Source organism: Cryptomeria japonica, chromosome 10 (genome assembly GCF_030272615.1).
Source record: "Cryptomeria japonica chromosome 10, Sugi_1.0, whole genome shotgun sequence".
Classification (NCBI taxonomy): domain Eukaryota; kingdom Viridiplantae; phylum Streptophyta; class Pinopsida; order Cupressales; family Cupressaceae; genus Cryptomeria; species Cryptomeria japonica.
Genome location: NC_081414.1, coordinates 81,858,035 through 81,883,084, shown reverse-complemented (window position 1 = coordinate 81,883,084; position 25,050 = coordinate 81,858,035).

The window sequence follows — 25,050 nt, the reverse complement described above, 5'->3', positions numbered from 1 at the left end:
CACTTGGAGATCTTTGGTTATGTTCACCAGCAAGTTAGAGACTTATGCACAGTCACTGGTATTTAGTTCACCGACAGATTATATTGTTCACCGGCACTTGGAATGACTTGGAGACTATGTGGTTATGTTGAAGACATTATTCGATCACTTTTTTTTGGTGATTTGGTTATTAGTTTATTCGGGTTTGCATATTTTCTATTACCGGGAAATAGATCCAGGTTATGCACCAGCGGGCATATCTATTCTAGATCAGCACAACATGTTATAGAGATGATTTATTATTATTGTAAATGAATTGAGCCAACATCATGCATCAGATATTGATTTATTTGTAATTGATTTTATTGTAATATCTTTTAGTGAGCCGACCTATTCAATTGGTCTTAGGTTATGATATAAATGTAAGATCTCATTTGTGAGATTGATATGTGATTGGAAAAAGAATTGTAATAAGGTATATGCAAAAATAAGCAGAGCTATACACACAGACATCATTTGAAGGTTGAAGGAAGGTTTTTGTGAAGGCAATCAGAACTAAACCGGTACTGAATCCAACATATGAAGATGTTATTTTATGCAGTACATTATCATTACATTTAACCATCCAATTGTAGTCAGTGTGACTCTCATTTTGTGATTGAGCAGTGAGCTCTAGGCAGCTAGCCTTTTTGTATGTGCAGAATCTATATTGTACACACATACTATCTGCAGTAATATCATTTGATTGTGGGTAAGGCTTCGCACTGTGGTTTTTCCCTTATAGGGTTTCCACATACAAATATTTGTTTTATGTGTTGTGGATGTTATTGTCTTTCTGTTTCATGCATTAATCTTTACCGGTACTGCAATTAACGAATAAAAATGTCTACCGGTATAAAGTTTGGTTTACCGGCATTAAGCATTAAGTTTTGGTTAAGTTAATTTTGGTTGAATTTATTGGACAACTGATTCACCCTCCCCCCCTCTTAGTTGTCTCTAGGACCTAACATATTTCACCAAAGAGATCCCTAATATAAGACCCAAAGACTTTGGTTATGAAATACTAGTAGGAAAACAATTACAGGAAGCTTTTACTAGCATGGGAACTGATGGAGACAACAACATAACAAATTACTTTAAAACTTTCCAATCTAAGATGAGAGCTAGGGAAAGGATTCCTCAAAGCATAGTTGAGAAATATGACAAGGAAATCTACTTTGTCATCAAACGAGATGAAACCTGGATGGAAGCAGTAAGCCCTAGAGCTATTTTGGCTACTGAAAAATGGGTTGTGAGGTTGATCTACATGTTCTGGAAACACATGCAAAATCACAACTTGATGCACCTAGAGATCCATCTGAAGAATTCTTTTGAAATGCACAAACCATAAAGAGTAAAGTGTCTATGCAGAAAAGGAATAAGAGAAGAGAAAAATACATTAGGGATGCATCCAAGAAAGTAAAGGAAATCAAATAAAATGTCATGAACCTTAGTGGCATATCGGGTAGTGATCTTTAAGGACTTCAACTAGAGGCACATCTTTCATCACTTTACACATCTTCTGATAGTGATAGTAATAAGGCAACTGAATTTAAAAGAGTGGAAAGGAAGAGAAAACCCTAACCGATACCCTCTCCTTCTCTGAACAAAACAAGAACATTAAGGAAGAAACAATAGGCGGTTAGGGAACTCAAGAAGAAACTCACACCTAAGAAGAAAAAGACACTGACAAACCCCACATTAAATGACTTACTGAATGCAATAATAGAGGAAGTTAATTTGTCTAATGTGATCAAATGGTATACTTCTTCAAATGATACCAACAAGAACACTATTGAAGAAAGCATTATTTTTCATTTAGATATTTATAAGAAAGTTTTGATTGAAGTTGTTGAAGAGCTACCAAATGATCTCTACATGAGACTTGAAGCTAAAAGGCTACCAATGATGGAATTAGACAAGAAATTGAAAGTTGAAGCACTCTTAGTAGTTCACCCGGTTAACTCCAAAGAATAAATAGATGAACTTATTTCTAAGGCTAACCAAACTATATTTACTAGTGGACACCGATAGGTAAGCCTGATGGTTGGAAGAGTGAAGGAAATTGCAGAAGAAACAATGAACAACTGGGATATATTCTTTGTGGAGAAAGAAAAATAAAAGGAAATGAACAGACCTAAAAAGACATATAAGGTTTATCAAAAGGACAAGGGTAAAGGAAAAATTGGTGGAGTTCCAAACATTAAGATTACTGACAATCTTCCACCACCACCTTTGGATACTACACTGGTACACTTAGAAGATCCACTGGTTATTGACACTGAAGGAATAAGACATGATGATACAAATCCTGAATTAGAGATCTTTTTACAATGAATTTGGTTTCTCAAGAGGTAAACATTATTGTGGATAAGGATAAATCTAAATTTAAGGCAGTCAATATTGATAGTAGTAACATAGTAGAGAAAATGGTAGAAATTCCTAAAACTGTGACATCAACACAAATAGAGAAACTGACACAGACTGAAAAACCTACTAAAGATAAAGGTACTTACACAGGACCACCAGAGATAGAGATACTAACAGAGAAACAAATTGAGGTAGATGTACATACAAAAACAAAGAAACCAGCAATCACAAAGACATTGAAATAGTCTGAGAAACCTTTGCAGGTTGAGATGCAAACCCAGACTGATCCACCAGAGGAAAATGCAAGAAAAATGGATACATCTAATGGAAGCAAAGAGGTAATAAAGATAATTGGTCAGACATCCAGCACATCTACAGGTGAATTCAGACCTACCAATATTACAAAGGTACTTTTGGATTCAATCAAGAAGATAACAGATTGCAATGCATTGGCCTACAAGGAAATTGACAACACTTTACCTATTCCTAAGTTGATTGCACCAAATTGTAACATAGATCATATTAAGGATTCTTTAGCTAAATCGGACACATTGTCCAAATTTATTGTTGATAATGTAATAACTATTGATAAGGTGAATGAGGACACAATCAAGGAGAGAGTTGAAAAATAGAAAAACAAATTCTTTGAAGACACTATAAAGAAGTGTACAGGACACTCAAACACATTATTACCGGTACTTAACTCTACAATTTTGGAGTACAATGAGCTATATAGGGAAACATACAAACCTCACCTTTTGACAGAGGACATAGATAAGGAGATTAGTAAAACACAGAAATAAATTGATGACATAGATGATAATATAATTGGCTCATCCATACATATATCAATTTTTGAGAAGGAAATGACAGTTTTTGAGGAGAAGATAGAGAAACTTGAGAAAGAGAAGGCAAGGATAAGGTCAAATGCCCGAGAACTTAAAAATAAACTTGGTCCTAAGTTGGACAATATTATCTCTCAGAGAATTGAAATCTCTATGGCATTAGTTCAAGGAGAGTGATCACCGGAAGAACACATGCATTATCTCACCGACACGATCCAATAGATTGAGGCAACTTTGAATGATAGCAAAAGGTTTATGCAGAGTCTAAATTTAGTTTTGGCAGATATTTTTCAGATTGTAACCAACTTCTTACAGACTTTGAGGTACAACTTTTGCACTTGTTTGATTATTTTTGGCAACCTTTGTCATTGATGTCAAAGGGGGAGTAGTGGAGAGAAAAATGCTTATAAATACTTGTATTGAGGAGATCACTTTCTCAGGGGGAGCACATCTATTTGGACTTCAGTTTTTAGGAACAATTTTTGGATTTTTCTCATGAGTGTTGCCATCAATGCCAAAGGGGTAGATTGTTGGAATTTTACACTCTTATGAGAATATTGGATGTTGTTATTGATGGAAACCAATTGGCAGTCATATGGAAACCAACTAGTGGATACCGACACCGGAAATAGACTTCTACATAAATCGGTAGGCACTTCACCAGTAGCGAGAACAATGCATACTGACACTCAAGCCGACATGGAATAAAGTTCTATTTATTCCTTTTGTAATGTATTTATCTTTTGTAAAATCCTACATAGAATATTGTAAAAGACTCATATATGTATGAGATCTTATAGGTCATTTTTGTAAGGATATAGATGAGAAGTATAAGGAAATTTTGTATAAGGTGATATAGTTGACAACCAAGGTTTTGGTTATTGACTGAGCTTAAACCGGTACTAAACCTGGCATGGGAGATGCTATTTTGAAGTAGTACATTGTATTTTATTTTGATAATCTATTTTATAGTCAGTGTGACTCTTTATTGAGTAGTGAGCTCTAGGCTATTGGTCTCCCTACATGTACAAGCCCCTCATTGTAAGTAGTATTTATTCATTGGCCAGTGAGTAAATATTGTGTGTCACAAATCCCACCGAGGTTTTTCCCACACCGGGTTTCCTCATTAAATATCTTGTGTTATGGTGTGTTTTCTATGTTGTCTCTATTATTCTTATTTGCTCCATTAATTCTTAACTACCGGTATAGTGTTTTGGGATGCCAAGTTTTAAATAAGTATAAATATTTTGTAAACTGGTTAGGCACTGATTCACACACCCCTCTCAGTGTCTTTGGGACTGTCATTGATTTTAACATCCTCACCATCCTTGAGGAAAACCAAATCCAATCAAATCTTATCGGATCTTATCTGATCCAATCTTTTAGACTGTCAATCTGCACGACTCTATCACTTACGCATCTCCTAGATCATGCCTTTTATCTCTGGCGACTTTCTTTTTACCCTAATAGCTGATCCCTTGGTTAAACATGAAATATCTGTCATGTTGTTTCCTCAATCACCTTGATCTTCTTAATCACTCTTAGCTAGCTCATAGTTGTCTTTCAGACCTCAAGCCTCAAACCCCTATAATAGCTCTTCAACATGTCTCATGATTTGTGTGACCTTTCATTAAAGTTGACCAACCCTACAACAACCCTGTCAACATACATTCCATCTTTATCCAAATGCAAGTTTACCATGTTGACTCCATGTGGTATCCATATCAACAAACTACCATCTTGGCACTTCATATTGGTCCAGATAGGATCACCGACCAACCACTCTATCGGTTCCTCTTTCCTGCCAGTTTGCTAACCCTGTCAGTATCACACATTGTATCGATAACCTCATTATGTCTGCATTCTATTGAACTGTAGGTGGAACACGTTAACCAGTCATTAGACATGTCTTTCTTGAGAAAGCTCATTTTCTCATTTCTGAAAGGTGGAGAGTTATCTGTATCTGCACCTTTCTCATATTACTGGTGGGCTTACATACTGGTTATCACTCTTGATGACACCAGTCATCAATCCTCACTAGACTCCTTCATCGGTCAGACCATTATCCTCTGACTGTATCTGTTCAGCCAGTTTGTCTGAATGATAAACACATCACTCTTATTCATCATGCCTTCTCTTTCGGTCTAGTGTGTAACCCTGATCTCATGCACTTAAGGCATTCCCTCAATTCACAGATGGATCTAGTGTGATCCTTCAAGTACATGCCTTTATCTCTTTACCCTTATCTCACCAAGCTATAATGCAGTCAATGCATATAGGAGATAACCTCCACTTACTTGGTGGAGTAACACCTTGTCATCTGCTCATGTGAGTTCCCTGTTTGTGTAGCATATCTTCAAACAGGCACATGTGATCCGATGTGGACACACTCACTATTGGTCATTTCTTCTCATAATGACTACATCTTCAACCGATGAAGGTCATGTAGTTCTGCAACCTCACAACACATCGATTCATTCTTCTCTTTGAGTTTTGATGTGATTCAGATAACATTCTACCTTGTCATCATGAACAACTGCCCAAACACCTCTCTATCTCATCACACAAGTCAAACAGTAACTTGTGTACTAGTGACTCCAAAGGTCATCTTCCTTACCTTTACTGGTGTTTTGTAACACAAGGTGATATCCAAGATATCACATGCTATACTCCCTCATAACAGTGTTGCACATAGATCAATGACAACACAATACCAACAATCTCCTCCTTTGGAATTGATTCCAATGCATGTAGTATCTGGCACTACATAGTCTTTTCTTCCCCTTAATGTGATCCATGGATTCACACACATGTAGTATGCAGTATACTACATAATCCTTCTCCCCCTTTGACAACAATGGCAAAGGGCACTATCAGGATGTCATTCCTCCTTGTCTTTACCAACACTAACCAAATACTTTCTCCCCCTTTGTCTTCATTGAATGTAACACTTCCTTTGATAACCACTTGTTATCTTGTCACCAATTGTTACATATTCTCAAGTCACAACACTTGAGATGGGGAACTTAACCATCAACTGATACCAATTGAGTATGCACATCCAATGCAATTTCAACTCAATTTTCAGAAAGACTGATACCAATTGTCAATGTGTCAATGAATACTAAACATCTGTCGGTCAATCTGTAACACCTCTGCAATTTCCATCTCCTACAGTTTGGGCAGTCAGTATCCTTGCAAATTCAAGTAAGTGAACTCTTCATCATGAGTACTTGAACTCCCCCTGAGTCATATATCTCAGGTTCTTATCTCTGGTCACATATAGTATCGAGACTCCAATCTTCTCCATATACTGATCTAGCAGTGCATATGTGATCATCTGATGATTCTTCAACTCCATTGTATCCACCATAGCCTGTGACATGATCCTGAATTTTTTGAATGACATCATCATGCCAAGAGACAAAGCGGTTAGCCCAAAAACATGCAAGCTTGCATGATCAACAACTGGGGCCAACATATGTCTTCCAGGTCTTCATCAACACCTCCTGAGACATAATTTCACTCCATGCTATTGAAGCTAATGTATTGCTCTCCATCCTCATTGTCTTACATAACCTGCAAGTACCTGTTAGCATACATGCTGGTAACATCATGCACATATCGGTTAACATCTGATGCCAATTATTAACCTTCACTCTTTGAAACATGTAGTGGTGATCCATCACTGATCTATAGGTGTGTAGTCAAGGCAACATTTACACACTTATCTTTACATTTTCATCCTTCATACCAGCAACATCATGTTCTTTCATGTTGCCTCCTTCACTGATGGGGTGGAAGATAAATTAAATGTGCTACTACCCCTAAGATCTTGCATCTCCTTTAGGCCTTAGAAGATATCACTTGTGTGCTGAGTGCACAGTGCCAATCCATGGTCTTTTTCCTCCATACTTTCTTGGTTTTATCCTTCTTCCTATTTCCTGATTTGGGAGTAGGTCTTTCCTTTTTCTACAGATGTGTCCTCCCATTTCCTGATTCTTCATTACTATCAGAAGTATTGCTATAGTAGCACACAACACCCATCCCAACTTCATGATTGGGAAATCTCTTAACATACCGATTTGACCATCTTCTCCTGGTCATGTTGCTTTGACTAGCAACTGGAACCGGTGGACCTCTAATTCCTGTAGGGACATTTCTCCTTTGGTTCCATGCAGGTCTCTAACTTCCATAAGATTTGTTTTCACTTTTCTATAGAGAAAGGCCATTTTGTCAACCTCCATGTGACTACAGGTTCCTCTTCCTACATTCAAACTCTTTATGGTCAAATCCATTGCAGTCATGACAAATAACATTTACATAACCGGGAGGGAACATGAATTTATCTATTCCTGGATACATTTTTCTCATATGCATAATTTCTATGAGATCCTACATTATCCTTTATAGATCTCTTTCTATATTCCCCTACCTTATGGCCATAATCATTACATATAAAGAAGTAACTAGTAAATGATGGCATATGACTTACATATTTACTTTGCCATGCATGAGGAGATCTTGCCGGTTTTGCACCCCCATCATTTCCTTTTTGAGAATAGATCCTTGGTTGTCCATTCTGAGCACCTCTTTCATCTAATCTCTTCTTCTTCTCCCACACTTTCTTTCCCCTATGGATGGTAGCATTTATTTGTCCTCTTCTGGTGGAGGGTCCCCTTTGCTACTTCCTCATCTTCTTGCTTCTGGTGGAGTTTTCTTCTCCCATCTTCCCCTTACCTTTGAGATCTACATGATTCTTCCTTTTTGTAGCATTGATCTTTACTCTTGTTTGCAAGTCCACACTAGTTGTGGTCAAGTCAACCTTCTTTCAAGGAGCATATCTAATTGGAAAGATCTAGCGTTTGTTCTCTCCAAGAAGCCACTAAAGTTTTTTGTCTTTTATCTCTAGCTAAGAGGCTAGATATTTACATCGACATTTCTTGGTGTTTTCTACCTGAGTCTTCAACTCTGAGATGCATTTCTCAGATCCTTCAAGGCATTTGACTAACCGGTTCTTCTCCACAATAGTAGCATTCTTAAATAGCTTGTATTCCCTTCTAGCTCTATTAATTTCTTCAAGTGTATTTACAAGCTCTCCTTCAAGGTCAATTTCTGCTTCTTCTCCATCATCAAAAGAGACTTGATGGCTAGATCTATCTACCATGTCTTCCTCTTCATCATCTTCACTGCCCAACACATCTTGTTGAGGGGAACTATTTGCCCAGCCACTTTTAGATTCTTGAGCCATGAAGAGTTGATCTCCTTCTTCATCACTGCTATCGCTGCTAGCAGGTCTATCTTCATCATCTAGATAAATATGAGGTATTTCTCATATTTACTTCAATTTTTGGTTCTATGGTTGAGGTTTCATTTCCATAGAGATTATTTAATCTTTCCCATAAGATATTTTCTATTTTACACCTGTCCACCCATGAAGAGACATCACTGATGAGTCCACTAAATATAGCTTTCATGGCTTCTACATTGCACTGGTTTCTTCTTTCTTCTACAAATCAGATAGGAAGACTGACTTTTCTAGGGAGACCATCAACTACTAACATCCATACATCAAACCCTAAAAAGGATAGAAAATATTCCATTCTACAACTCCAAATAAAAAAATTTGAACCATAAGCCAGAATCTACCCAAGTTGGAGAACACTCTTCTAACTAGGAACCTATGCTTTGATACCAAATGTTAGACACAATGCACCAATGAGAGGGGGAGGGGGTGAATCAATGGTTCTCAAATATTTTTCCCTTTTGCAATCCTATATGAGCATATGAGTTATGGAGGAGACTAACTCAAATGCAAACACACTCACAAGGGGACAACACATAACACCAACATATATGAGGAAAACCCAAGATGGGAAAAACCTCAGTGAGCAATGTTACTGGAGTCTACTGCTCCAATCCAACCTCACAATAAAACACAACTACAAAGTTTAGGGCACCAACCCCTGACTTTAGAGCACCAACCCAAGGAGCTACAACCCCTGACTTTAGGGCACCAACCCAAGGAGCTACAACTCAGTGTTCACAATGTAAACATCAAATACATAAGTAGTTATCTTGTTACAAGTAAATCTTGCAACCATTGCATATATCTTACTCTATCGGTGAGATGCCTTCTATGCTTCACCGACTCACTTCTCTTCTTCTCTTCACCTACTACTTCTCTACTAGTAAGCCCTACCAATTTATCTCTCTGCTATACTACTCTTAGTGAATCTCCTCCTCACTGCTCTACTCTTCATCATTTCTACTCTCTGTTGGTTCTCTATTTATCTTCTTTGTAGCCTCTGATAGGGAGCTTGGTAGGGAAGTGCTCACAAGGATAACTTTCTCAAAAGGGTCAATGTATTAGCCAAAACCTTGTAGCATCTGATGTGTATGTTACTCAACCTATCTTTTCATTGTAATACCAAGGATTCCATGGTCTACTTGCCTAGCAACTCCCTTTATGGTGATGGCTTACTTCCATGCTCCAAAACTACTCAAATTGCTTGTTCCTCCCATCTTCAACTGATTATGCTTGGTTCTTGGGGCTTCCTTCCTCAAGTTTTTAGAATGATCTAGGAGTCTTTCACAAGGAATTGCAAGGGTAGCAAGGTGCTGCTCATCTTTGGGTGCTCAACATCTGGTTTGAGGTCTAACCCTCTACTGACTCAAATTCATTAGCAAGACTCACCTACCCCCAAAGGAGGTTGCACATGGTTTATGAGACCTAAGGAGCACTTGGAGGACTTCTTGGAATGTTTCCATATGGTTTTATAAGCCCAAGACTCATTTTCTAGCCGGGTTCATGTAATTTTGCAAAAACTTTCAAAGTTGTGTGTTATGCAACAAGGCTAGTAGCCCATGGAGGCCTAATTGGTCTTATTTTGCTTCCACCAGTAAATGATGGTCATTTCAACCACAAAGCATGTTTGGTATGGTTTTTTAGGGGTGCATACTCAAATATTTTTAATGTTTAGCCCCCTATTAGTGTAGTTTTGAGATTGTCCACGTTTCATGGCATAAAAGGAGGGTTTGGTAGGGTTTTTAGTGCTTCTACCATAGTTGCTCTCCTTAAAACTTTCTTCAAACTCCTTGGCTATTTAGAAAACTCTACCACACCATATTGAATCCTTCCCTACCTTTGGTGGACTGGCATTTTTCCATACACATGGCAAACAAGAAGAAGAACAGTCACTATCACTATTTTTCCACTGCCTTTACTAATTAGCAACCTGTTTGTCTTTGGAACCTACAAGAATGAGGATATTGGGATGGAGTTACACCTTAGTGAGGAATACCACATAATAATTCATCTCCCTATTATATTTCATTAAGTGTTCCAAGGCATGGTTAATGCTTTGAGCATCCCATTTGGCAAAATGACAACAATTTTCACAAAAATAGTGAACTCACTATTTAGTCTACAAAAAGAGAATTTTTACAAGATGTAATCTATTATAGTACATCAAGATGGTGCTTTAAATCCTTGGACATATGTCCAGACCATGTCACATTTATTTGATCACCCAAATTGGTTTTGAGTGCAAACTTTGAGTGTTATTCAAACTACTAGGCAAATGTCAAACACTTGCCTAGAATTCACTCAATGGCATCTTCAAACCATCCTTCTGGCACAAAAAGAAAATAATTTACATCATATATATAGGGATCAACTTGGAAGAATCCATTGGAGGGATCCTAGACCTAGATCAACCAAGTTGATGCATTTTACAACTCCAAACCCTTGGTAGGGTAGCAAATACACAGTTTACAAATATTTTTGAATGAACACGTCGCAAATGAAAACTCAATGATATAATTACATGAGAAGCCTTAGTAAATCAACATCTCAACTTCCAAGAAGGTAAAGTATGGATTGTATAGCTATAGTATGGACTGCCCTTCAAAAGGAGAGAAAAACAGTCATAAAAGCCAAAAAAACTTGTTTTCTATTGAGTTTCTCTTACAAATACCATCACCAACCCTTTCCAAGGTAAAGGGAGGCCTTATATAGTTTCTAAAGTTGGTTTCCATGCCCTTGTATAGACAAGAGGCTGCAATAATTACATTTTACAAGAAAAAGACAAATTTGACAACTTTCTTAAGCCAAATGACAACTTTTCTTGCTCGCAAAGGCATTTTTGACAACCTAGCCTTATCAACTTTCCTAAAAAACTTATACATGCTTAGAAACACTAAAAAAACATGTTTCAATTCTCTTGAAACCATTGGGAGCCATTTTTCACATTTTGGCCAAAAATTGTCAACTCAAGGCCTGAAATGCAAGATCTGATCTCTCAAGCCCAAAATAAGATCAAAACCACTACAAATAACTCAAAAAAACCTAAAACAAAAAAAAAAACCTAACACAAGACTTTACAAACATAAAAGCATAAAATACCCAAAAATGAAGTTTTGACTCAACTAGGTGCTCCTGCACCATAGTCCCTCAAAAACAAAGAAGTCATGTGACTCCTTGAGGTAGAAAAGAAGAAGAAATGCCAAATTTTTGAAAGTTAGCTTTAGGTATCCAAGTGGCCTCTGAGATAGGCTGATCCTTCCACTTGATGAGATGCTCCATGTAGGTGTGATTCCTTGTCTTTTTGAGAACTCTGGAGTCTAGAACCTGTTCAGCATGGGGAAAAGAAAGAGAAGGGAGAGATAGATCAGAAAGGGAGTTGTAAACATCTAAAACTCTTTGAACCTCCTTAGGTGGTTGCCCTTTGAAAGCAATCAGATCTGCAACATTAAAAATGGGGGACAAAGAAACATTAGTAGGCAAATCAACTTTATAAGCATTAGACCCATACTTAGCCAAGATCTTGCAAGGGCCTATCCTCCTCATCTGAAGCTTGCTTGGAACTCCCTTTTGTAGCCTTTCCTTATTCAAATGAACCATCACATAATCACCTATGGCAAATTGAACATCTCTCTTTGTAGCATCCACTCTTGCCTTAACTTGTTGAGAGGTGTCTTGGAGAGCTTGTCTCACTTGCTCATGAACCTCCTTCATGGAGTGAGCCATGTCATCTGCTGTCCCACTCTTATGCTGCAAGTTAGTGATATCCCTCAACTCCACTATACCCCTTGGATGCATTTAATAAACAACTTCAAATGGACTTTTACCTGTAGACCAGTTAACACTGTCATTGTAGGCATATTCTGCTTGATGAATGAGTTGATCCCAACTTTGCCCATACTCCTTTGTCAAACACCTAAGCATGTTTCCAAGAGACCTGTTCACAACTTCAGTTTGGCCATCAATTTCTGGATGATAAGCTAAACCAAAAGAGAGATTAGTACCCAATCTCTTCCACAATGTTTTCCCGAAATGACCAAAAAACTTCACATCCCTATCTAAAATAATGCTAGTAGGAAAACCATGAATTCTAACAACTTCTTTGAAAAACAAATAGGCAATATGACTTGCATCATGTGTTGTTTTGCAAGGAATGAAGTGAGCCATCTTACTGAATCTATCAACTACAACAAAGATGCTATCAAATCTAGCTTGAGTTCTAGGTAATCCTACTACAAAATCCATTCTAATGCTATCCCAAGGCCTATGTGGAATGGGAAGAGGCTGATATAAACCAGCATTAGAGGAGTTACCTTTTGCTTTCTGGCATACCAAGCATTGCTCAACATACCTCCTGATGTCTCTCTACATCTTAGGCCAATAATAGAACCTTTTCACTAGTTCTAAGGTCTTGTTGAGACCAAAATGACCACTTAAGCACCCATTGTGCTTCTCTAGAATGAGGTTCTCTCTTATAGAACCTTGTGGAACACACAACTACCCACCCCTGAATAACAAACCATCTTGCAAAGTGAAATCAGTATAGGCACTATGGAAGTTATTCTCAAAATCTTTACAAACTTTATAATCTTCTACAAAATCATTATTAGTAGGATACATATCCCTGAAACTATCAGTACCAATACTCTGAACTTGAATCTCATGAATAGTTAACAATCTTCTACTCAAAGCATCCACTACTTTATTCAATTGACCCTTCTTATGATTAAGAGTAAAAGTGTAAGCTTGTAGATATTCTACCCATTTAACATGCCTATGATTCAGTTTATCCTGTGAGTTCAAGAAACTAAGTGCCTGATTATCTGTGTATACAACAAACTCTTTAGGAAGAAGATAGTGTCTCCATTTCCTAAGTGCTTGTACCAATTCATAAAGTTCTAAATCATAAGATGAGTACTTTTTCTTTTCATCATTTAACTTTTCACTAAAGAATGCAACTGGTCTATTTTCTTGACTTAAAACAGCTCCTACTGCAATATTACTAGCATCACATTCAATAGTAAAAAGCTTATCAAAAATAGGTAAGATGAGCACTGGTTGAGTAGCTACTTTAGTTTTTAGAAATTCAAACCCCTTATTTTCTACACTTGTCCATTGAAATTTTACCTATACACCCCCTTTGATGGTGTCCAACATTGGAGTACAAATCTCACTGAATCCCCTGATAAATTTTCTATAAAACTGAGCCAAACCATGGAAGCTTCTAACATCATTGGATGTCTTAGGAGTTGGCCAACTAGTTATTGTTGCAACCTTTGAGTGATCCATTTTCAGATTAACTCCTGATACAAAAAAGCCAAGATAGACTAATTCTTGCTGCATGAAATCACATTTTTCTAGATTTATGGTTAGTTGTTCATCATATAACTATTTCAAAACAATAGCTAAATGATGTAGGTGTTCTTCATTAGTCTTTCTGAAAATAAGAATGTCATCTAAATACACTACAACAAATTTTCCAATGAAATCATGTAAAAATTCATTCATGAGCCTCATGAATGTGTTGGGAGCATTAGAGAGTCCAAAGGGCATGACTAGCCACTCATAGAGTCCCTCATTTGTTTTGAAAGTTGTCTTCCACTCATCCCCCTCTTTGATTCTTATCTGATGGTAACCACTCTTCAAATCAATCTTACTGAAAAACTATGCACCCCCCAAACAATCCATCAAATCCTATATCCTAGGTGTGGGAGATCTGTATCTGATGGTGATTTTTTTTATGGCTTTGGAATCTGTACAAAGTCTCTATGTTCCACCTTTCTTAGGTGCCAACACTATAGGTATTGCACAAGGACTAATGCTCTTCCTAATCAACCCTTGGTCTAGGAGTTCTTGTATTTGTCTTGCTGCCTCTTTGTTTAGTTCAGGGGTCATCTTGTAGGCTACCTTATTAGGCAAAGAGGCTCTAGGAATGAAGTCAATTTGATGGCTAATGGCTCTAGGAGGTGGTAAGGCTATAGGTGTACCATCACTGATTATGTGTTTGAAGTTATCAAGGATTTTCTGCACCTCATGTGGTATCTCAACTTTCTTTTCTACCTTTTCTTCCTTAGGCTTCACTATGAGTGCAAATCCTACTACTTCACCCTCTTCTAATGTTTGTATGAACTCTTTCTCATTCACTAACAAGATGTTAGGAACTTTATTGCTGCTCTCTCCTTCTTCAATGAGGGATTGAGTCTGATATGCTACTCCATCTTTATGAAATGAATAGGAGTTTCTTTCCCCATAATGTTGTGCTTTTTGGTCAAATTGCCATGGTCTACCCAATAGCAGGTGGCAAACATCCATAGGAAGGATGCCACATAGGATCCTATCTACATATCGCCCAATGTGGAAATCCACCCAAGCTTGCTCATTTACCAGCACATGTTTTCCCTTATTCAACCAGGTGACTTTGTATGGCTCCTTGTGTTTTATCCTAGGTAGTTTCAATTTTCTTACTGCTTCTTTTGATATGATGTTATCTGTGGATCCTGAATCTATGACCACCTTACACACCTTTCCCATGATTTTACACTTAATCCTGAACAATGCTCTTCTCTATGAGGCCTCTGCACTATGTGGCTTCTTCATTAACACTCTCTTTACCATCAAACTCTCACCATCTTCTGAAGCTAGGTGATTCAATGATGAAGTTATGGAACTACATCCATCTTCTTGAACATAGTTTACTCTCTTTTCACCTCCATAGGATGAACTAGGCTTCTCTGGGTATCTATAGGCAGGGTGGCCTAGTTTTTGGCAGTTATAGAATTTCATGGTTGAGAAGTAGGACCCTCTCCCTGGTCCATTATATCTACCCCTACTCAGGTTGCTTGATCCCCTACCCCTATAGTTGGGTTTTCTTTGAGAATCCCCACTTTGCTCAATAAGCTTAGACTCTCCCTGGGATCATTGATCTATGCTTCTTCCCCCAAAACTGCCTCTATGGCCTCTGCTATCTCTTCCCCTACCTTAGCCTCTATTGTTTTGTTCTTGCTTTCTCCTACCTTTCTCTTCCACCTTAAGTGCCAATTGATAGCACTTGTGTATGGTTTGTGGGCACAACAAGCTCATCTCTTCCTGGATGTTCCACCTTAACCCATTCAAGTACCTTGCCACTTTGATACTTTCATCCTCCACTACTCTGGATCTCATGCACAATTTCTGAAACTCTTCAGTGTAGCTACTGACATCTAGGTCTTTCTGTCTCAATTTTTGTCTTTTCTTGTGAAGTTGTATCTCATAGTCTTCAGGAAGGTAGGTCTCTTTGATTTTGGCTACCATTGCCTTCTAGGTGGCTAGTGGTTGCTTGCCTACTTTCACCCTTTCCTCTTGGATGAACTTCCACCATGTTAAGGTTGCCCCTCTCAGCCTTGATTTTTCCACCTTTACCTTTTGTGCTTTAGTCACTCCATCACACTCAAAATGGTTTTCTAACCCTTTGATCCACTCTATTAGAGCATCTGGATCCATCTTCCCACTGAAAAGAGCCACTCCTTCTAAGGTCTTACCACTCATAGCTCTCAAGGCATTCAAGAATGGTTCTTTCTCAATGATAGGGTCGAGCATGGGGACTTCATCCTCTATTGCCATCATTTCACCCTGATCTCCAACCTTATCTTGGACTTCTTCAGTTTTGACTGCTACTTCAGCTAATTTCATTGCTAGTTGGTCTAGTCTTTCTCTGAGTGCCCTATTTTCCTCTTCTTGGTCCTCTACCTTCTTAGCCAATTCTGCATTGGTCACCGTGTTTGCCTAATGTGTCTTTTCCCTGAATCTTTCAGAGGCTCTGATACCACTATGTTAGGGAGCTTGGTAGGGAAGTGCTCACAAGGATAACTTGCTCAAAAGGGTCAATGTATTAGCCAAAACCTTGTAGGATCTGATGTGTATGTTACTCAACCTATCTTGTCATTGTAATACCAAGGATTCCATGGTCTACTTGCCTAGCAAACTCCCTTTATGGTGATGGCTTACTTCCATGCTCCAAAACTACTCAAATTGCTTGTTCCTCCCATCTTCAACTGATTATGCTTGGTTCTTGGGGCTTCCTTCCTTAGATTTTTAGAATGATCTAGGAGTCTTTCAAAATGAATTGCAAGGGCAGCAAGGTGTTGCTCATCTTTGGGTGCTCAACATCTAGTTTGAGGTCTAACCCTCTACCTACTCAAATTCATTAGCAAGACTCACCTACCCCCAAAGGAGGCTGCACATGGTTTAGAAGACCTAAGGAGCACTTGAAGGACTTCTTGGAATGTTTCCATATGGTTTAATAAGCCCAAGACTCATTTTCCAACCAGGTTCATGCAATTTTGCAAAAACTATCAAACTTGTGTATTATGCAGCAGGGCTAGTAGCCCGTGGAGGCCTAATTGGTCTTATTTTGCTTCCACGGTCAACGATGGTCCTTTCCACCACAAAGAATGTTTGGGATGGTGTTTTAGGGGTGCATACTCAAATATTTTTAAGGTTTAGCCCCCTATTAGTGTAGTTTTTAGACTGTCCATGTTTCATGGCATAAAATGAGGGTTTGGTAGGGTTTTTAGTGCTTCTACCATAGTTTCTCTCCTTCAAACTTTCTTCAAGCTCCCTGGCTATTTGGAAACCTCTGCCACACCATATTGAAGCCTTCCCTTCCTTTGGTGGACTGGGATTTTGTCATACACTTGGGAAACAAGAAGAAGAATAGTCACTATCACTGTCTTTTCACTGCCTTTACCAGTCAGCAACCTATTTGTCTTTGGAACCTGTAAGAATGAGGAGATTGGGATGGAGTTACACCTCAGTGAGGACTACTACATAAAAATTCATCTCTCTATTACATTTCCTTAAGTATTCCAAGGCGTGGTTAATGCTTTGAGCATCCCATTTAGCAAAATGACAACAATTTTCACAAAAACAGTGAACTCACTGTTCAGTCTACAGAAAGAGAATGATTACAAGATGTAAGATATTCTAGTACATCAAGATGGTGCTTCAAATCCTTGGACATATGTCCAGACCATGTCACATTTATTTGATCACCCAAATTGGTTCTGAGTGCAAACTTTGAGTGTTATTCAAACTACTAGCCAAATGTCAAACACTTGCCTAGCATTCACTCAATGGCATCTTCAAACCATCCTTCTGGCACAAAAAGAAAATAATGTACATCATATATACATGGATCAACTTGGAAGAATCCATTGGAGGGATCCCAGATATGTATCAACCAAGTTGATGCATTTTACAACTCCAAACCCTTGGTAGGGCAGCAGATACACTGTATACAAATATTTTTGAATGAACACCTCACAAATTAAAACTCAATGATACAATTACATGAGAATCCTTAGTACATCAACATCGCAACTTCCAAGAAGGTACAGTATGGACTTCCTTTCAAAAGGAGAGAAAAACAGTCATAAAAGCCAAAAAAACTTGTTTTCTATTGAGTTTCTCTTACAAATACCATCACCAACCCTTTCCAAGGTAAAGTGAGGCCTTATATGGTTTCTCAAGTTGGTTTCCATTCCCTTGTATAGACAAGAGGCTGCAATAATTACATTTTACAAGAAAAAGACAAATTTGACAACTTTCTTAAGCCAAATGACAACTTTTCTTGCTCACAAAGGCATTTTTGACAACCTAGCCTTATCAACTTGCCTAAACAACTTAGAAATGCTTAGAAACACTAAACAAACATTTTTCAATGCTCTTGAAACCATTGGGAGACCTTTTTAGCCATTTTTCACATTTTTGCCAAAAATTGTCAACTCAAGGCCTGAAATGCAAGATCTGATCTCTCAAGCCCAAAATGAGATCAAAACCACTACAAATAACTCAAAACAATCTAACACAAGACTTTACAAACATAAAATCATAAAATACCCAAAAATGAAGTTTTGACTCAACTAGGTGCTCCTGCACCAGCCTCCTTCACTTCTGCTCTGTCGGTATGACCACTACAAGTTCTTCTCTCCAACTGGTTGAATGCTTCAAACAAATTCTCTCTCACTCCCACTCTCTTCATAGATTGTTGTTGAGCACTTGGCTGATTTTTGCTTATTCGCATAAGTCTTACACTTCACAATCACACAATATTCTTCTATTTAGAACTAGCAAATAATCTCTTTGGGCTTCATACTATAGCCCAAACTTCTGACCAAAAACCAATTCAAAAACTGGGGGGTTAGGGTTTCCTCACCATCCTTGAGGCAAACCAAATCCAATTAGATCTTATCTGATTTTGTCTGATCCGATCTTTCAGACTATCAATTTGCACGACTCTACCATTTACGCATCTCCTAGATCATGCCTTTTATCTCTGGCGACTTTATTTTTACCCTAATAGTTGATCCCTTGGTTAAACACCAAAGATCCATCATGTTGTTTCCTCAATCACCTCGATCTTCTCAATCACTCTTAGTTGGCTCGTAGTTGTCTTTCAGACCTCGAGCCTCAAACCCCTGCAATAGCTCTACAACATGTCCCATGATTTGTGTGACCTTTCATTAAAGTCGAGAGACCTAGTAACAACCATGTCAGTGTACATTCCATCTTTATCCAAATGCAAGTTCGCCATGTTGACTCCATGTGGTATCCATATTGACCAACTACTAGCTTGGCACTTCATGTTTGTCCAGATAGGATCACTAACTAGCCACTCTACTAGTTCCTCTTTCTTTTTGGTTTTCTAACCTTGCCGATATCACAAATTGTACCGGTAACCTCATCATGTCTGCATTCTGTTGAATTGTGGGTGTAACACCTTGATCTGTCGTCTGACATGTCTTTCTTGAGAAAACTCATTATCTGATTTCCCAAAGGTGGAGAGTCATCTGCATCTTTACCTTGCTCATATTATCGGTGGGCTTACATACCGGTTATCACTCTTGATGACACCAATCATCAATCTTCACTAGACTCCTTCATTGGTAAGACCATTCTCCTCTAACTATATCTACTCAGTCGATTTGTCTAAATGACAAACACATCACTTTCTTCATCATTCCTTCTCTTTCGGTCTTGTGCATAACCCTGATCTCATGCACTTAAGGCATTCCCTCAATTCACCGATGGATCTAGTCTAATCCTTCAAGTACTTGCCTTTGTCTCTTTACTCTTATCTCACCAAACTATAATGCACTCAATGCATATAGGAGATAAGTTCCACTTACTTGGTGGAGTAACACCTTCTCATCTGCTCATGTGAGTTCCATGTTTGTGTAGCATATCTTCAAATAGGCACATGTGATCTGGTGTGGACACACTCACTGTTTATCATTGCTTCTCATGATGACAACATCTTCAACTAGTTAAGGTCTTGTAGTTCTGCAACCTCACAGCACATCGATTCATTATTCTCCTCCAGTGTTGATGTGATTCAGATAACATTATGCCTCTTCATAATGAACAACCACTCAAACACCTCTCTATCTCATCACACAAGTCAGGCACTAACTTGTGTACTAGTGACTTCTGAGGTCATCTTCCTTACCTTTACAATTGTTCTATAACACAAGGTGATATCCAAGATATCACATCCTGTACTCCTTCATAACAATTTTGCACATACATCTCTTCAACCGGTGGTCATCGTATACCGTTTGACATCAATGACAACACAATGCCTAGAGTAAAGTTTCCGGTAGATATCTCGATATATAAGTTTTGGACATGACCCCATCTTTGGCATTACTGTCAAAGGGGGAGAGTAAAAGTGAAAAATTTATAGTGAATAAGGGAATAAAAGAGTGGAATGTATAGAGCATGATACAGGTTTCAGAGTTTTTGTCTAAGGGGGAGCCTTAGAAATTTTGATAGAAATTTTCATCCGGTATCCAGGTTGTTTCAACATTAAGTCATTTTTCATGAGTGTTGTCATCAATGCCAAAGGGGGAGATTGTTGATAATTGACACTCATCCTGTGGATACTTATGCTTGATTATGTGTTTATGGGTTATCATTGATGGAAACTCTTCGAGTGAACTCACAATAATGGTTCCCACTTTTTTGCCACTTTTGACACTGAGATGAACAATTTTAAAATAATCTTCAACTTCCGACAACTATAACTTTTAAACTATTAATAATTTGAAAATGATGTAAATTAGTGATTTGTAAAATTTTGTCTATAGATTTTGTATATACTTTTTTGAAATTTTTTTGAAATATTTTTTTTTAATTTTTCCATCTCCCTCGAAAAGTAGTTTTTTACAACAAACTACATTTTTAAGAGTGATGTGCCTCCCGAAATACATAACTTTTTTTCTATAAATGATAAAAACTCAATTCTTTCAAATTTTGGTTTGTAACATCAATATCCAAGGCTTACAACTGGTTTGATAGTGATATGTTCAATATTTTTCATTTTATTAAGTTTTGAAGTCCAACTAGTCAGAATTCAGACATAGGTTTACGTTTGAACACATAACTTATTCTATATATATCGAAATTCAATTTTATTTTTTTTGTTAGAAAGAAGACATCAATAACCAAGGCTTAGATATTTTTCAGAATATTTTTGAATTAGTTTCCTATTTTTCCCAATGCGTTGAACAGAGAAGTTCATGTTCGATGAAAAACCTATATTTGGTAAAATTAAAAAAACAAGTTCATAATAAACTCAATATGTAATAAAATTATATTCATTGGAAATCTTTCTTCAAGGAATATAATAATACATTTTGGGTTGTCAAGATCATTCCATTTGAGCCTTCAACTAGAGGTTTCAAGGCCAAAAATCTCCAAAAAAATGTAGAAATCTTCAGAGAAGTGTTAAAAAAGGGGTTCGAGTGAACACCCCATTTTTAGGGGGGTTCGAATAAAGGGGGGTTTGATCGAACCCCCGCACTATAACTGAAAAGTGACATAAACGAGCATTAAAGGTGCTTCACTCGAAAGATAGGGTTCGAGCGAAGTGGGGTCTTCGTTCGAACCCCAAAGGGTATTCCATTCAAACACCCCCACTTTTCTCGAACCCCCCATAAACAAAATTTTCTACTTTCATCAATTTCCTTCATTAGCAAAAGTGGGAACTAGCTTTGTGAGTTCACCCCTTCATGTAATTCTATCTAGTAGGTATAGATCTTGATAACCAAAAGTATATGTGAATCGGTAACCAGTTAACCAGTATTTCAGGTTGGGCACAACAACTTTTAGTCTGGAAGCCATCCAGAGATTGTGGTGGTGTTATGAATCATGAATGGGATGATAGAGCCTACATAGGGACTTCATTTTACCATCTTCCTGGTGATCCGGTCAAGCCGACTCATGATTACACATTACACTACAGGTCGACTTGATAATTGTCTATTTTGTGATTGCAGATATTTAAGATTGGTGTAGAAGATCTTTTTGAGGTATGGTATGAAGTAATATGAGCGAGTAGTGATCGAGAATCCCTTTTGGCACAATTTAACGTGCACATTCTTGATGTGGTAGCTGACTGAGACATAAAACAAAGCAGTGTTGTAGAGAAAATGTTGTCAGATTTTTGACACTTGACCGAAACTCATCTAGGCATTGTTAGATGCTATTTTGGAGTTCATTTATTGTAATTCATTATTGTAAATGATTTTTAAGGTAGTGAGCCTTCCAGAGTTGTAGCCCTCATTGTAATTGAGTTGTAAGCTCCAGGTATTGTGCTTGAATGAAAAGTGCACTCCCTTTTGTAATATTATTTTGCTACTAGCCATAGTGGAATAATATTGTGGGTTCAAATCCCACCATGGTTTTTCCCATTTGGGTTTCCACGTAAAAATCCAAGTGTTATTATTTTTTGGTTGATTGTTTTGTGTTTATGCATTTCAGTTTCATACTTATGCTTCTAGTGGTTTAAGGTTAAGTTAGAAAATTTTATAGTTGGTAGAACACTCATTCACCCCCCCTCTTAGTGTTCCATGATTCCAACATGTACCCCATTGGGATTTTTTGGTCCAAATGGCTTATTTTATGCAATATTATATATTTTGTCTATGGTTGATCTCCAATGAGGTTTTTGATGTTCTAACTTGTATTTATGGAGTGTGGATGTATAAGTTGTGGAAGGAAGTAGTATTGATTAATGTGAAGTGAGTGTAAATTGATGTGAAGAGAATGTGAATGTTGTACAAATAGATTTTATATTGCAGATGTGCAAGAGTCAGTTTGTGAAGAGCTTTGATGGTAATATATTCAGTGTGATAGTGTTCTATGAAAATGGTGGATGTCAGATATGTTTGAAATGATATTGGTTGTTTGACATAGAGGTTCAAGGATAATTTCATGATCAGGAGATCTTCTCATATTAGTTGTACTATTTTTTTTGTTGTCGAAAGATAGTGGGTCTCTTGGCAACTTTTTGCATCTTGTCCTAAAGCAATGAGCTTCAATTGTGCGAGTCTAGGTATCTTTCCCTAAGGTAGTGTGCCTTAGTATTGCATGTCCATCAATAGAATGATTCTCCTTTCTAGTGAGCCTAAAATATTCTAATCAATTTTAATTATATTGTGAGTATTACTCTCATCATGATTTCTCCCTTTTGGTTTTTCTATATAAATTTGGTGTTCATGTGTTTATGCTTGATATTTTTTAACTTATTGTTGTAGAATGGTTAAATATTGCTTAAAATTTGCTTAAAATTTGATAGATTAGTATTGTAGATATATAGACTAATTCACCCCCCTCTCAATCCTACCATGGGTTTCATAATCGGTATCAAAGAAAGGTTCCTCTTAGAAGTGCTTAACCACTTGAGATAGATGTAAAATGGCACATGAAATCAATTTTAAAGAACCAAGGTTTGATGGCACAATTTTTTCTTATCAGAAGGAGAGGATGGAATCTTATTTGGAAACATTTTTTAGTGGAATCTAGGAAATTGTCAAATCTAGCTACAAGCCTTCACTAAATGGACCTCAGACTCTAGATGAAGTTAAGAATCATAAGAATAATACAAAGGCTATAACTGTTGTAGACGTATAAAAATGACCATATTCCTAAATGAATATTTTATGTTCATTTCTCTATTTAATTAAATCCAATTTAATTAAATTACCCGCATTCCTCTATTTAATTAAGTAAATTACTTAATTTATTTAAATTAAATTCACTAGACTTCTTTTTACCATTTAATGGATAAATCATTTTATTCAATTAAATCTACCCTATCCACTTTGAATTAAATTCAAATTTAATTAAATAGTTATCCTAAATTGAATAAATCTAATCTATTTAATTTCCCCAAATTGCAACCAAATTGAATTAAATTAACTTTATTTCAATTAAATCCTATTATCCCTCCATCCAATTGCATTTTCCTACATCTCCCACTTGCATTCTAAAACCTATTTCTAATCCCTTCTAGACTCTTCTAATCATTTCTAATTAGCCTAACCCATCTTCTAAACTTTGTCACATCCCTAAGCAAGGGGAGGTCACTTCTCAAAACCTTAAAGTCTTTGATAACCATTAAAGGCTTCAAGTCTTCAACCACTTAATTTCCCAAAGTCTCCCAAACCATTAATGGTTAATTCAACCCTCTTACATGGTTAGAGACTTTTTGCCTAACTTAACCTTCATCCAACCCAAGGGTCTCATCAAGCCTTTAATGCTTTGAGCATGATTATCTATTAATCATTTGCACAAGAGTTTATCCTTGGATTAACTCTTAATCCAATGGGTAAGCCTAACTTAAGCTTAACCCTTATCTCTAGATAACCATAAGGTCTTCTCAGGCATTTAATGCCTCCAACCCCTTCTCTCAACCCAACCCTATGTTAACACTTGTCACCATTTCATTGGTGCAAATTGCAAACATGGATCCCCAACTTTCAAACTCAACCCTTGATCAACTCTTTCAATCCTGACCATCCATTGCCCTATTTTTGCTATAAATAGAGCTCTCATTCCTCCATAAAAAAAATCAATCCAAGTTTGTAGTATCATACTTATGCTCAAATACATTCAAGCTTTCATTTAATATATGCTCATCATTTAGCCTCTCTTTAGAATATAAATTAATCTAATATGCATTTTAGAGTATTTCTATTATCATTAGCTTAAATCATTAACTGGTATATCATGTTAGGATAGTGTTGCTACTAACCTTGTCATCTTATAGCTAGTTTATTGCATTTGTAGCATCATGCATAGCTTAGGATGCATCTCATATTAAATTAACAAAAAACATCCCTCGTTCTTGCATTTGCCATCCCTAAACCATTTTGCTCAGTGATTTGAGAGCAAAAACATTGGTTTGAGGGACCGTGTAGGATAGAGAACCATGGGACCAACCTTGGGAAGCTGAGTGATACTTCATTACTCCATAGCTTGCACCAAGAAGTCTTGTGGGTGTGTTAGCAAGGCTCCATAGAGCTCCATTTTTCACATATTGAGTTCTATCGACCCGCTTTTCCTGCATACAACTCTAATTATTAGTTGCTTAATTGATGCAGTATTTTCCAAAGTTGTCGTATTAAAGCAAGCCAAAAAAACTTGAAATAAGTTAAGTAATGAATATGAAGGAGATCTTAAGACAAAATA